We start from the raw sequence: 16,718 nt of genomic DNA on the forward strand, positions 1-16,718 counted from the left end.
ATTGTCTTTGCCATGTCTATCAGCCTTACTCTTGTGTTTTCTTGAGTGCCACGCGGGCATTTATTCCCCCATGTCCTTTCTCCTTGATTTTATTGAGCTGTTTGTGTCTTCTTCAAACTCTTTGAATTCTTTGATGAAGTTTGTGATTGTTCTTTTAAATTCTGTGTCCTGGGGTTCATCTAGGTAATTCTCATTAGCAAACATTTCTATAGGACTAGAAGGTTTGGGAGGAAAGATACTAGCTTGATTCATTCATAATTTTTTTTGTGCTTTTTTTCAACGAGATCTAGACATGTGGACTTCTTTTGTTAGTTCTGAGTCTGTTATGGACAGGGCAGGTTGGGGCAGAGGGGAGGATGTGTGGGTGGGTTGGGCCTAGAGGTTAGAAATGACTTAGGTGGAATGAAATTGGGTAGACAGAGATGCTGGGCTGCTGTACAGGATGTGAGTCCTGGTACAAGTCCAGAGTGTGGGCATAGATCTTGCTGGGTGGAAAGGTTGACTGTTGTATGGGAGGGTCCAGTGGTTTGGGGGTTAGGCAGAGTGGGTCTTGACAGAATCCTAGAGGTAGGTTGGGGTGCAGGTAGGGTGGCTAGACTAGGTCAGGGGATGTGGGTGTGGGTGCCTGTGGAAGCCAAAAGATGATGGTGGAGTACTTGGAACTGGAGATGGCAGGCAGTTACAGGCAGTTGTGAGCCTCTTGACCCCAGTGCTGGGAACTAAGCTCAGGTCTGAGGAACAGCAAATATGCCTAAGTACTCAGAGCCATTTTTTTCAGCCCTAGAATGGAATCTACAAAGACAGAACAAACAGTGATTATAGTAAACGAGGTGCTTGGATCATGGGTAAGCACACACTTGCAATACACATTCCCAGTGGACAGCACTTTACCAATGTAAGAACTGCATGGCTAAAAAGTCACTGATCTAATTTGACACTCATTTTCAAGGTGTTACTGTTTAATAAGTTTGTTCTGGGAATAAAGAGTGGAGGTTTGACCTCTGATTCTGGCACCTCATTAGAGATTTTCTCAATGTTAAGAGCCAACACAGAGGCCTCTCGTAAGTTTCTCATGAGACATTGCCCTTCCAGAGGTGAGGAGACCTGCTTTTCAAAGACACAGTTCATGCTTCTTGATGTGGAAAACAAAACCACACAAAGCTGAATACTTTTAACTTCTCCACTTTTACATGACCACAGGGATGGTAGAAGGAAGTATGTTTTATCACCTGGATTTAGGAACAGAGAAATTGAAATAAAGACTCAGCCTCACATGTAGGCTGCAGAGTTAGACACCATCATGGTGTGATGTGAGGTGCTTCACGGGTCCTTCTATTCCTGCAGGCCTCTAAAATAAGCGTCTACTGACATTGGGGTGCTACCTGAATGGATGTAGGTTAGCTAGACCATGGAGTTTCATTACCCAGAAGCAACTGCAGAGCTAATAACCTTTAGATAGTGTGTCACTGAGGGTGACTTTGGTTCCAAGTAATAACTCTAATTCCTACAATATTAAAACCAAAAAAAGTTTTATTTTTTTTATTTACTTATTTATACAGTTATTAAGTGTTGTTAGGGATCCAACCAAGCCCTCAAGTATACTAGGCATGTGATCTACCACTAAATGACATCCCAACCCCTCCCCCTCAAGAATTCACTAACAACACCAACAGTCATATGTCTGTCATGCAAGACTTGATCTAATAGTTCTAATTGCTTCTTCTCCTCCTCCTCCTCCTCCTCCTCCTCCTCCTCCTCCTCCTCCTCCTCCTCCTCCTCAGATTTCCAGTATTTCTACTTTATCTTATCTGCTGCCCATTGATCTTAGGATGGCTTTTAGAGTATTCCTTGATGACTTCCAGAAGTTTCTTATCTTGTTTACACACAGAGCAAAAAAAGTAGCTTCCCAGGAGTTTACACAAGTAAAGCAATTCTTTCCCAGTGAGCATCGCCTCTCATGGGAAGGATTGGGGTTGGGAGGGCAGAATTAATGTCTACCTAACCATAAAATAAACTTGTTGACCATGAGGTATGCTGATAACCATACCTGGTACTATTCTCCAGAAGCACATGATATGTGTGTCTTAGTTAGAGTTTCTCTCGCTGCTAAGAGACTCCATAAGGGGTCATGTGGCTGACAGAGAACCTGGAGGTGAAGGAGAAGAAAGAGTGAAAGTCAGGAAAGGGTCCTGCCTATCTCCTGAAAGAGCTTTACAGAGAGATGGCAGGTGCCTTTCTTATCAGGACATTTCACCTCAGAATGCTTCTCCTTTTTGGCTAGGGGTCTCTCTCTCTCTCTCTCTCTCTCTCTCTCTCTCTCTCTCTCTCTCTCTCTCTCTGTGTGTGTGTGGGGGGGGATGTGGAATCTACTTCACATGCTACATGCAGCACATAACCCCAGATACTTCCTCTTCCTAGACCAGGAAGGGCTGATGCTGTGTCAGGGTGTCATTTGTAATGTGCTCAGGCATCCAACTAACTTCCTGCCTTTCCTGTCCACTCTGTCCCAGCCTAGGGACATCTTCCATGAACAGATGGGACATCCTGTGTGATAGAGGCTATCTCCCTTTATCTCTCTCTCTTACTTTACCCTAAAGAAAGGGGCCAGAGCCTCTCCCAAGTCCCTAAAGGCACCTTCCAGACTGTCTAATGTAGAGACAGGTCACTGAGCACAATGCCCAGACCCTCAATCACTCCTATCTTCATCTTCCAGTGTGACTGTCATCCACCTAAGGGTCGTCATTAGATCTGGGATGTGAGAGGCTCTGAGGGCCACTCTTTAACAGTCCTCTTAGCCCTTTACCGCCGTGTCTTCTTGTCTCAAGGGAACCACAGCTCCCTTTGTTGCTGATTCTCCCCAGTTGACATTTCCCTCCCTCAACTGCTGTGTCCTGGAAGCAGCCCAGACATCTGTACAGGCACTAAGGGACAGGCTTCGGGGACAGGGCACATGTCAAAGGTGTCCCCAGCTCAGCTTCTTCTCTTTCACCTTCTGCCTGTCTGTTATCACTTTAGAGGAAGTTTCAGCAACTGCGCTCGTGGGACTTGGCTAAGGGAAAGCAGAGTCCAAGGCTCTCAGGACTGCCATACTTAACGCCTATAATTAGCACCCTCGGCATCCCTGCTCCCTCTGGCTTGTGACACATATCACCTCTCCAGACCCTGCTTGGGACCCACTGTGGAATCCTGAGCCACCACTGAGCTGCAGGAGGATTATAGGTAATGGCAGCGAGGCCTTGGAGGACTTTGAATGCTTGGCCAGGACTAACGTCTGCCCTCAGCTGGGTCCTAGGTGCTGACTTGTGTCACAGTGAAGCTATTAGCTTCTTCCTGGAATCCATAGTCTACCTGGACTTTGAAAGTAGAACATCTGCTACTTGGGGTTCCAAGTGCTCCAGGCTGTGTTTTCTACTTCTGTTATTGTGAGCCAGAAACTGTTGTTAATAGGAATTCACTGTGATGATTCTCCTCTGGGCTCAGCACTGAACTGTCGGGCCACACAAGTAGACTTCCCCTGTCTTTAATTCTTTTCTTATGCTAATGGCTCACATCCAAAGACAAGACTCACACAAGTCAAATAGAAAACCAATCAACCGCAGTATTCAGTCCTGGAAGAAATCTAACCAAAGCAATGATATACAGTCAGTGTCAGTGTGGCAGCCATTTTTAGTCATGCTTGTTATAGCAGGTGCTGAATAACCACATGTGGCTCAGTGGTCACCATGTTGGAGAGGGCAAAATGAACAGTCACTCTGGGGAAAGTTTCATGGAACAGCCTGGAGTAGCACGTGCCACCTACAGAGTACAGGTGTGGTTGCATCCTGGCCAAAGTAAAGAGGAAGGAAAGGGCTCTTGGGTGGGAGGAGCAGTGCTCGGGGTTGGAATGGGCCTGGTGTGTGCCAGAGGACAGGGCCAGTCAGAGTGCAGAGCTGCTTTAGAGCTGCTGTGAAAGCCATCAGTCTAAGTGGTAACAGGCACGGAGAACGAATGGGAGAAGCCTCTCCCCTCCCTACTCACTCACTCTAGCCCATAAGAAGGAGAGAGCTCTAACCGTGATCTCAAGGCAGCAGCGGCATCATAACTGTAGTTACCCACTCTGTCTGAAAACGTTGCTGGACTCTATGGGGAAAGGAATCTGGAACATGACTTATGACCCCAACCTTACTCTCCTATTTGGACTCCTAGCCTTCTGTGTACCTGGTTGATGACAAAGGCCTCCAGGTCAGACCTTCCTGAGTTCAACTACTGACTCATACTTACTAAGGTGAAATGCCCATAAGCAAGTAACTGAATTTCTTCAAATAGTAGTTTTCCTATCTGCAAAATAGGGATGATCACAGCGTTGTCCTTGAGAGGTAGTTACGGGGCTGGAGAGATGGCTCAGAGGTTAAGAGCACTGACTGCTCTTCTGGAGGACCTGGGTTCAATTCCCAGCACCCACATGGCAGCTCCCAACTGTCTGTAACTCCAGTTCCAGGGACCTGACACCCATGGCAAAACACTAATGCATATTAAATAAAAATATTAAAAAAAAAAAAAAAGAAGAGAGAGGTAGTTACAAGGGTCCAGGGAATAACATTTACAAAGGATTGGCATAGATCCTGGCAAAATGACTGTACCGCCTTTATGATATTATTTCTTATAATGTTTACAGCTTCTTTGCTGCTGCTGTTTATGCTTTCTTGATTTAAAATATTTTTGTGCAATTGAATTTATCAAACGTTTAAGGATTTATGTTTTATGTATCTTATATAAGAAATAAGGAGCCGGGCGGTGGTGGTGCACGCCTTTAATCCCAGCACTCGGGAGGCAGAGCCAGGCGGATCTCTGTGAGTTCGAGGCCAGCCTGGGCTACCAAGTGAGTTCCAGGAGAGGCGCAAAGCTACACAGAGAAACCCTGTCTCGAAAAACCAAAAAAAAAAAAAAAAAAAAAAAAAAAAAAAAAAAGAAATAAGGAAAATTTCTGGTTTTGCCTTACCTCCCAAGTACTAAGATTATAGATATGTGTTACCATACCTGGTTTGTTGGGAATGAGAATCAAACCCAGGGCTTTGTGCATGTTGGGCATGCATTCTACCAATTGAGCTATATCTCAAGCCCAGATCCAGTAATCCTTTAAACTGGGCCCAGTTGTGGAGGCTAGTCAGGAGGTTAATGCAGGGAGATTCTAAGTTCCAGGCAGCATGGGCAACTTAGTGAGACCCTGTCTTGAAAATAAAAATGAAAAAAAAATTCCTCATTTGAAGATGTACCTCAATGGTACTAAGAATTCTTGCTTAGCATGTATAAGACCCAACGTTCAAGTAATCCTTAGTATTTCAAACAAAAACAAAAAAAAAGGAAAAAAAAAAACAAAACAAAAAAGAATGGAAGAGAAGAACAAAGAGAAAGAAAAGGAGTCAATCTCTGATCTCCTCTTGTATTTTCTTCTAAAAATACCTTAAAGAATTTCCCCCTGAAATATTGTTACAAAAAAGTGCACAGGCTGTGAGTTTTTACCTAGTTGACATATAACAAGGCCAGTTCAAAAAAAGAATGCCATTAGAAGTCAGTAGCCCACATGCATTGGTAGGATTAATATAGTAAAAATGGCCATCCTCCCAAAAAGCAATCTACAGATTTAATGCAATCCCCATCGAAATTCCTGTTGCTGTTCTGGCTCTACTGGCCTGGGTACCCTTGGTGGCAGAGGTGGAGAAGACACAGAATCAATGACACAGATTCTGGGAGTTTCAAGAAAGCTTGTTTACTAAACAAAGGGCTGAGGTATTTATGTGTGGGCTGTTGGGCAGATTTTGCTTCTGTGGCTATTGTGGCATTTCTTGACTTGGCCCTGGGTCTTATATCGACAGTTGCCATCTAAGGGGTCCAGTTTCAGGCTCTTCTGGGTCAAGGCACTACTGCCCATGTCACAGCTTTTTTTACTTGAGGCTTAGCCCATTCATCTGGTGTGTGGGCCTTATCTGCTTCAAATTCCAAAACAATTCATCACAGATTTTGAAAAGACAGCTTTCAGCTTCATATAGAAACAAAACACCCAGGACAGCTAAAACACTTCTGAATGGTAAAAGAACTGCAAGAGGTATTATTATCCCCGATCCCAAATTGTACTATAGAGCTATAGTAATAAAAACAACAGGGTATTGGCACAAAACAGACATGTGACCAATGGAATAGAATTTAAGACCCAGAAATAAGTCCACACAACTATGGACACCTAAATTTTGACAAAGAAGCTAGAAATACACACTGGAAAAAAGACAGCATCTTTAACAAATGCTCCTGATCAAACTGGATGGCTGCACATGAAAGAATACAAATAGTTCCATACTTATTATCCTGCACAAAACTCAACTCCAAATGGGTCAAAGACCTCAACATAAAACAAGGTACACTGAGCCTGACAGAAGAGAAAATGGGGAATAGCCTTGAATTTATTGACACAGAAAAAGACTTCCTGAACAGAACACCAAAGACTTCTTGAACAGAACACTGATAACACAGGCACCAAGAACAAAAATTAATAAATGGGGCCTCATGAAACTGAAAAGCTTCTGTATGGCAAAGGACATCACCATTAGGACAAAGCAGCAGCCTACAGAAGAGGAAAAGATTTTTACCAGCTCTGCATCTAGTAGAGGGCTAATATCCAAAACATATAAAAATAAACCAACCAACAAACAAATAAACAAACACTGGACATGAAGGAAACAAATAACCCTATTTAAAGATGGGGCACAGATCTAAACAGAGAATTCTCAAAAGAGGAAAGGCAAATGTCTGAGTAATACTTAAATGTTCAATATCCTTAGTCATTGGGGAAATGCAACTCAAAACTACTTTGAGATTTCATCTTGAACCCATCAGAATGGCCAAGATCAATAGGACAAATGACAGCTCTTGCTGGCAAGGATGTGGAAGAAGGAGAACACTCATCCATTGCTGGTGGGAGTGCAAAGTTGTACACCCCTATGGAAATATGTGTGGTTGTTCCTCAGGAAGATGGGAACTGATCTACCCCCAAACCTAGCTATACTATACTGGAGAATATACTCAAAGGATGCTTCATCCTACTACAGAGACACTTGGTCAACCATGTTTATTGCTGTTCTATTAGTAATAGCCATAAATTGAAAACAACCTAGATGTCCATTGATGAATGGATGGATAAAAAAATATGGTACATTTACACAATAAAGTGTTACTCATCTGTTAAAAAAAAAGAAATCATGAAAATTTCAGGTGAATGAATTGAACTAGGAAAAAAAAAATCCCAAGTGAGGTATCCCAGACCCCGAAAGACAAATATGGTATGTATTCTCTTATATGTGTATATTAGCTGTTAAGTCATTGATAAGCAAGCTACAATCTATATAACCACAGAGGTTAGGTAGAGAGTGAGGGACCACAGGGGGGCAGGGGATGGATTGTCCTAGGAAGGGGGAATAGAACAGATACTTATGGATGGATGGGGGTTGGGGACTGGAATGGGAGGATCAAATGGGGAGAGGAAGTGAAGAGGGGTGAGAGGGAGGAAGTATGGGTGGGGGGACAGCTAAAACTAAGGGCCATTTGAGGAGCTGTTTGGAAACCTTGTGCAGCAGAGGCTTCTTATTATACACATATCAAGGGGATCTAAATAAAATTGCCAAATAACGAGGAGACAGAGGCCCAACTGGACATCTCTTGTTGCCAAATGAAGCTTCCAGTAGTGGAAATGGGTTACACATAATTGAGTTGTTGGTCAAAGGAACGCAGCAGTAAAGTGACTCCTAACAACATTCTGCTGTACTCATAGGTCAGCACTTGCTCTGCCATCATCAGAGAAACTTCCTCCTATAGTAGACGGGAACAAACACAGAGACCTGCAGCCAGACGATATGCAGAGAATGAGAGACCTTGGAACACGTAACCCTAAAAGGGGTGTCTCCATCAAACCCCTCACCTCAGGGCTCAGGGAACCCTGCAGACAAGACTGCAAAGTGTAAGACCTAGAAGGGATGGAGGACACTTAGGAATCAAGGCCTGCTAGACACAACAGGGCTGGATACATATGAAGTCAGACAGACTGAAGTGTTGTGGAAAATCCCTTTACACTGTTAAAGATGTGTCACTGTGACTGGTTTAATAGAGAGCTGAATGGCCATTGGCTAGGCAGGAAGAGGTTAGGAGGGACTTCTGGAGACAGAGAGCTCTGGGAAGAAGAAAGGTGGAGTCACCAGCCAGGTGCAGAGAGAGAACAGACATGCGTGAAGAGAGATAAAAGCCATGAGTCACGTGGCAACATGCAGATGAATAGAAATGGATTAATTTAAGTTATAAGAACTAGTGGGACAAGCCTAAGACATACTTAATAATGAGCCCTACTTGGTATTTTGGTACATTGTACATATTGTCCTTGTGGTCACTTGAATAAATATTCTCGCATAGTCTGGGCATTCGAATGCTTGGTCCCCGGTTGGTGGCTATTTAGGGGGGCTTAGGAGGTGTGATCTTGTTAGAGGAAGTATGTCACGGGGAAGGGGTTGAGGTTTCAAAGCCTTACATTATTCCCAGTGTGATCTCCACGCTTCCTGGTGTGAGGTCTCTGCTGTTCCTGCTGCCGAGCCTAATGCTGCACACTTCCTGGTTGTGATGGTGATGAAATTTTATCTCATTGGAACTATAAACCAAAACAAACCCTTCTTTCTGTAACCTGCCGTGGTCATGGTGTTTTATCACAGCAGTAGAAATGTATCTAAGACAGTTCTCAGGCTTTGGATTGCGCCTTTTAATTTACTCACCCCAAAGATCTGCTTTGTAATGCCTTTGACATACATTTCTCTCTTTTCTTTCCCACCTGCTATCTACTCCTCCCCATAACTACCATTTTATTCTGTTTCTATGTGTCTTTTCTTTTTCTTTCAGATTCTGGATGTTATTGAGTATGTAGTATTTTTCTTTCATGTCTGGTCATGTCCTCTAAGTTCATCTGTATTGTTGCCAATGGAAAAATGTCCTTTTAAAAGACTGAATGATATTATACTATATCTGTACATAGTGCCACAATTTCTTTTTCCATTTATCTGCCAGTATATCCTTAACTTACTTAGAAAGTTTAAGACCACTTTCAATTGCCAGGTATGTGAGAGAATTTTTTTTACATGTGTATGTGTGCATGTTCATGCGTGGGTGCACCTCTGTGTGGGGGTGGGAACTGATGTGGAGAGTCTTTCTTGACCACTCTTCATCTTATTCACTGGGTCAGGGCCTTTCACTTGGCCCAGAACGTGCCCATATGACTAGTCTAGCTAGCTAGCTTACTCCAGGGGTCCCTCATCTCTGTCTCTAGAGCACTGGGATTATAGGTGTGCCACCATGCCTACCTGGCTTTTGTGTGGGTTCTGGGCATTTGAACTCTGGTTCTCAGGCTCTCCTGACAAGTGCTTTGTCCACTGAATCATCTGCCCAACTGCAAGAAAATCTTCAGGTTTTTTTTTTTTTGATGTTACTTTCCCCCATTACTTCACACCCACATGATTTCTATCCCACTTAACTTCAAAGGAAGAAGGGGTGACCTGGTTGTGCCGAGGTCACACAACAGCAGCTTTTGTTTTGCTCTCTCTGTTTGGGCTGGGAGTTCCTCCCCGGTGAGAAGCTGCTGGGGCCCCTTTGTGACAGAGCTGGGCGAAGCCTGGGACAGGTTGTTTTCACAGCTGCCCTGCCACCAAGCCCGGAGCTGTCTGTCCTACTCCTCACGCACTCAGCTTGCTGGCGTAGAGAAAAAGAGTACAGACTGTAGATCTCGCTTTGCTCTCCCGTGTGTGTTCTGAGCCCATGTGCCTCCCAGTCTCATCCAGGGGCCTCTGAAGTTGGTTTGGATAGTGAGCCAACGCTGCGGGGAAAGGTGACTGCTTAGCATAATAGCAAGACCTCCTGCCCCCGGGGTGAGGGGCACATCTACTCTGGTGTGTGCAGGTGTGCCGTGCTTTCTACAATGAGGGCATTGACAGAACCTTAGACTGATGGGACCACACACTGATCAGGGCCACCTCATGTCATGGGAGAGCAAACTGCTTGTCTTATAAGTTCAGTGGAATAGACGGTCTCAAAAGACTCCTCCCGCTGTGACAGCATATGATTTACGAAGACGTAGAGATTTGAGATTTTTTAAAATGCCTTGTGGGAACAGAGTTCTCTCTGTACCCTAGACAGTGTAAAGCGCTTTTCTTTTTTTGGTCTTTAGAACAGCCTTTGGAGTTGGGCATTCCTTCCCTCCTTCAGCTAGAAACGATCCAGGCTTTCTGGCATTTGGAACTCCTCTCCCTGAAGGCCAAGCTTTGGTCACTTCCTAGGACCAAAAGAAAGCTGACCATGGGCAGCATTCCTTTCACCCTCCCTATGACGACAGGAGTGTGAGGGACCAGCAGTCTTTGGTTTGTGCACTGCTGCACTCCACAGGATCTGGAGTCCTCTGGGACTGTGGCTTACCGTGGTCTAGGTCACCAGTTAGTGGCGGTGAGAGCTGATTGTGCTACACAGCAGAGCACTTTCTGGAAACACAGCCAGCTTCTTGCAGGAGAGGAGGTGAAGGGTTTCAGTTCAAAGAATGCACACTGTTCCCAGACCTTCCCTTGAGGGAACTTGGGCAATATGCTGTCTTTATTTCTCTGCAGAAGTCTTGCTGTGTCTGCTGATCGGTTTTTGTGAATGTAGGCCAAAGGGAGGCCCCACCAACACCCCCGGCCCCGGCTGTTTCTCTGACAAGCCTGCACGTAGGCAAAGATCTGTTGCCCATGGTGATTGTCCACATCTTTCTTTCTGTCTCCCTCTGTCCTACTCTGCTTCCTTCTCTATGTTTCCCCCTCTCTCCTAGAGCTCTGTATGGTCAAAGTACTGCAGTCAGCACATGTACCAACACATCACATATGTCCCAGTCATCTGGGGTAAGTATTCAGATCCTTTCAGGAAACAGGTGGGCATGAAGGACAATACTTGAGCCCATTGGGCCAACACTGGACTGTATTACTCTTCTCTAGCTGACTCTTCTTTTTGAAACAGAGTCTTATAAAGCCCAAATCAGCCTCAACCTCAGTGTATAGCTGGTGATGACCTTGAATTCTTGATTCTTCTGCCTCCAACTTCTAAGTGATAGGATTACAGAAATGCACCATCATGTGGTGGTACTGTGTTCCCCAAAATATTGTGTACCTTAATAAACTTATCTGGGGTCAGAGAACAGAAAAGCCACAAGATACTTAGGCTAGAAAATGTTAGCACACGCCTTTAATCCTAGCATTCCAGAGACAGAAATCCCTCTGGATCTCTGTGAGTTCAAGGCCGCATTGGAAACAGCCAGACATGGTGACTCACGCCTTTAATCCCAGAAAGCAGCCTTTAATCCCAGGGAGTGGTGGTAGAAAGCAGAAAGGTTTATAAGGCATGAGGACCAGAAACTAGAAGCATTTACCTGGTTAAGCATTTTGGCTGGTTAAACTTTCAGGCTTTCTAGCAGCAGTTCAGCAGAGAGCCATTCAGATATGAGGACACAGAGGCTTCCAGTCTGAGGAAACAAGACCAGCTGAGAAGTTGGCCAGGTGAGGTTAGCTGTGGCTTGTTCTGTCTCTCTGACCTTCCAGTGTTCACCCCATTACCTGGCTCAGGTTTGATTTTATTAATAAGAACTTTTAAGACTCATGCTACACCATCACGTGTGGGTGTTGCAAAATTTAAACAGTAGCCATAGGCTTGATGTCAATGAATATTTTGTATGTGTATATGAAGTCTCTTTGTTTTCTGAATGGGCAAGCTGTATTAGCCAAATGTCCATTTCTATAACAAAATACACAAAGCTGTGTTTTCCAATAAAGAAACAGAGTTTTGTTTTTCTTATAGTTCCAGAGGCTGGAGGACATGCTGACCTTTGCTCAGCTGTTCTGAAGACCTGTAGGTGATGTATCACATCAGCAGGAGGGTGTGCAAGATGGGAATGTGTGGTGGGACAGGAAGCAGGAAAGTAGGGAGAGTCAGGCTCCCTCTTATAGCAACTGGCTGTTATGAGAACTCCTCAGGGTCCCAGGAGAGCTATCTTCATCCCTACCAACATAGGTATACCTAATGACCTATCAAATCTCTAATAGAGTCTCTCTCTTAAAGGTCACATAACCTCTTAGCACACAATCTCTTAGCCCCTCTGGAGGAATAAATTATACCCAAACCATAGCAGCAACTATTTAAGCAAAGCCTTCTTAAAGATTGAGTTTTTTGTTTGTTTGTTTGTTTGTTTGTTTGTTTGAGACAGGGTTTCTCTGTGTAGTTTTGGTGTCTGTCCTGAATCTCACTCTGTAGCCCAGGCTGGCCTCAGACTCACAGAGATCTGCCTGGCTCTGCCTCCCAAGTGCTGGGATTAAAGGCGTGCGCCATCATCACCCGGCTAAAGATTGAGTTTTAAATTATATGTGTGTGTATGTATCTGTGTGTATATGCATGTGAGTGCAGCACCAGATGAGGCCAGAAGAGGGCGATGGTTTTCCTGGAGCTGACTTCATAGACCATGGTTTGTGGCCATATGGGAATTGAATTCAGGTCCTCTGCAAGAGTGTTAAGTGCTCCCAGCGTGCTAAGTGTTCCTAAACGCAGAGCCAGCTCTTGCATCCCCCAAGCAAAATCTTAAAATGCCGTGTAACATGCATTCAATACAATTGGCTAGAATCAGCTCCAACTTTTCTTTTCAGTTTTAGAATGTGCTATGCCTGAATATTTATGAACTTTGTTGTGTGTGTGTGTGCATGTATATTGCCCTTGCTCTGGAAATTATTACTGCTCCTGTGTTTGCTGAGCAGAGCTGTCTGGGACTTCAGTGTGGACTGATAAGATCAGGTTTCAGTCTTATTCTATAATATATAGCTGTGCTCACATGAGTCTCTTGGTTTGATTTAAGAATCTATATCTATGAAACGAAACTGTTGGTGAATGAATCCTTAGGATTTCTTTTACTTCCAAAATTCCACGTCCGTGGCTTGAATTTCACTCTATTTTGTTTGTATTTAATGTACTCAGACTAGGTACTTAGAATTGCAGGCTTATGCTGCACTGTGGAAACATAATTGGCTGTACATTGTAAAGAAGTCCCTGAAGGCTGTTTTTCCCCCAATAGATTTCCCAGAAGGAGAGGCTAAATAACGGTCACCCTAAAATTAAATGCTACTATGATTCCCAATGGCAAATACCATCAGGAATTTCATCTGAAATCTGGGGAGAGTGGATGGAAGGATGGAATCCATGTTAACAAAGCATGACAAGAATAGCAATGATTCGGAGGAGACTGAACCCTTAGCCATCAGCTTCTGGGAATGCAAAGCAGAGCAGTCACTCTTAAAAAGTTGGTCAGTTCTACAAAATATTAAGCACAGCATTACAACACAATCAAGCAATTCTATCCTTAGTGAGACATGTGTTTTTAGAATGTGTTATGCCCAAATGTTTATAGCAGCATTATTTACAGTGCTCCCAAAGTAGAAAATCTCTAAGATCTGTTTGAATGAATAGATAAAATGTGGCTCGGTGTGGTGGTTCACATCTGTAATCCCAACACATGGGAGGCTAAAGCAGGGTTGTGAATTTGAGGTCACTTTGAGGTATACAGTGCATATGAGGCTAGCCTCAGCTATACAGCAAGATCCTGTTTCCAAAAAATACAGTAAAATCAGGAGTGCTGAGGTGGCTCAGTGGGTAAAAGCATTTGCTGCACACATCTGAAGACCTAATTTTGATACCCAGAACCCAGTGCAGAAGGAGAAAACTGACTCCAAAAGTTGTCCTCTGACATCCATACACATGTTTTGGCATATATGAACCAGTGTACACATATCACACACACAACAAAAACAACAATAAAATGAAACAAATCCCACAAAAAAGTGGCATTCCTATTAAATGGATTATTCTGCAATAAAAGAAGTTGTGGCCCATGCTACATCATAGATCAATCCTGAGAACATTGTGCTAAGTGAAAGAAGCTAGCCAGAGTGGCATATGTTCATATGAAGTGGTCAAGGTTACAGCAAAGAAAGAGAAAACAGAGTGGGGGACACTCAAGGCTGGGAAGAGTGAAGGAAATGAGTTATGCTAAAGGATATGACGTTTCTTTGCCTGGTGATAAAAATGTCTAAAATGGACTGTGGTGATGAATGTGCAATTCTGCAAACACACAAGCCCCACCAAAAAGTCTTTTAGTGGACACATTGTAAGGTATCTGAACTATATCCCAACAAAGCTGTTTAAATGAAAAAGAATATTTAAAGGAAGCAAGAGGTAAAAAGATAAAGGCCAGTGAGAAACAGGAATAGGAACGTTATGAATAAGGAACCTGGGCAGATGGTTCAGGGATGAGAATGCTTGCAGCTCAAATCCCCAGCACCCACATAAAGACATGGGCGTGGCTACCTGCCCACCTATAACCCAATGCTGTGGGGAGCAGAGACAGGAGACTGTCTGGGTTTGTAGCTGCCAGTTTACCTCTAGGTTCAGGGAGACTCTGTCTCAAGGGAATAAGGTGGAGAGTGACGGTGCACTCAGCATCCTCCTCTGGCTTCCATGTACATGTATGGGTATACCCCGCCATGTGCTCACCCCACATGCTCACACACCATACAAACAACTATTTCACTAACATATATATTTAGGGGTACCTAGTTTATTTCAAGACAGGCCTTTTATCAGGCTAATTGTGACCAGGGTAAGTGATGGTTAAGAATGAGAAATGGTGATTTTCATTCTTGGATGTGGGCTTAAGCACTAAACTGTTTTATTTTTTCTGAGTATTTTAATGTGGTGTTTTGAAGCTCAAGCAGCCTGTTGGTCTGTTTTTTTGGCTCCATTTGTTTGTTTGGCTGGTTTGAGTTAGTAATGAGAATGCATATGGCAGGGGACACTCATGACATCAGTCCTGGCAGAACTGCCAGAATTCTGCCAAGTCCCACTGACTTGCCCCAGGACTTGAAAAACCAAAACTGCAAAATAGCTAGAGTGGAGGACTTGCTGGCTGGTGTTAAGTTGGGAGGAAGTTTGTTCAAGTGCCAAAGGTGACAACATTCTGGCAAGAAGCTGTCTAATTCGATTGCAAGGACAACTTCAGTGGGGTTGAAACCCAGGCCACGCTTTGTCAGATTCTCTGGGAAGAGGGGTCACAAATCAGATGGTGGGCAGGTAGAGAATGGCAGGCAGTCCACTTCCCAGATGGAGGGCTGTCTACCTCATCTCTGGGGGAGGGGCTGCTCCCTCCCTGTGTGCTGTCTGTTACTGAACGGAAGGAAGGGCAGAGCCTCCAAAGCAACATGAGTTTTCAAATGAAACTGAACATAAGGATGTTTACATACTGACATCTTCCCTTTAAAGTATTGCCATTTAATCAGAATTTAAAGTTTTATTTATTAATCTTATTTTATGTGTATGTACATATGTGCTCCATGTGCATGCAGGAATCTGTGGAGGCCAGAAGGGGGCATTAGATCCCCTGGAACTGGATTCAACGTAGTTACGAGCCACCTCAGGTGGTTGCTAGGAACCAAATTCAGGTTTTCTGCAAGAACAGCAAGTGCTCTTAACCACTGAGTCATCTCCAGCTCCTCAGCAGAATTTGAAATGCAATGACCTACAGCAATTTATGGGGGCAAACCTTTTGTAAATCATACACTTGATAAGAGATTTGCATCTAGAATATATAAAGAATGCTTATAGTTCAACAATACTGACAACAATAACAATGATAAACGACCTGAATTTAAAATTGGAAAAGGGTCCGAAAAGACGCATCATCCTGTTGAGACACACAAATGTAATAAGAACATGAAAAAAAAAATGCTAAATGCTAGCCAGGCGGTGGTGGTGCACACCTTTAATCCCAGCACTCGGGAGGCAGAGTCAGGCGGATCTCTGTGAGTTCGAGGCCAGCCTGGTCTATAAAGCGAGTTCCAGGAAAGGAGCAAAGCTACACAGAGAAACCCTGTCTCGGAAAAAAAAAAAAAATGCTAAATGCCATTAGTGTCAGGAGAATAGAAACCCTAACCACGGTGAGACTGCTTCATACCCACCAGGCTGGCTAGAAAAGAAAGACAATAGTAAGTGTGGTGAGGATAGTGACTGGGGCCTCACAGTGATGCTGGGAATGGGAAATGACCCAGTCAGTCATCCTTGAAAACAGTAGCAGTTCCTCAAAGGGTTAAATGGAATGGTTGTGTGATTAACACTTTACCTCCCAGCTACCCACTCAAAACAAGCAAATATATGTGCAAATGAAGGCTGTAAATGAACTTCAACACCAGCATTGCTCATTGCAGTAGTTACTTCTCCATTGCTGTGATAAAACATCATGACCGAGGAGGAAATTCATAGAAGAAAGAGTTTGTTTGGGCTGAGGGTACCAGACGGACTGGAGTCCATCGTGGCTGGGAAGTGGCAGGCACGATGGCTGGAGGAGCAAGCAGAGAGCTCATAAACTGCACGCAGGAAGCAGGGGGAAGGCTCTGGCAACGGCGTGAGGCTTTGAAATCTTAAAGCCTGCCCCCAGTGACATTTCCTTATCTAAACAGCTCCCCAACTGGGTACTGAAGCATTCAAACATCTGAGTTTATGGGGAACATGCTCATTCAAACCTCTATATTCATGTACCCCCAAAGTGGGAACATCACATATGTTCAGTCACTGGTGAAAGATAATCCTTCATTATGTGGGATATTATT

The sequence above is a fragment of the Peromyscus eremicus genome, chromosome 1 (genome assembly GCF_949786415.1).
Source record: "Peromyscus eremicus chromosome 1, PerEre_H2_v1, whole genome shotgun sequence".
Taxonomy (NCBI): Eukaryota; Metazoa; Chordata; class Mammalia; order Rodentia; family Cricetidae; genus Peromyscus; species Peromyscus eremicus.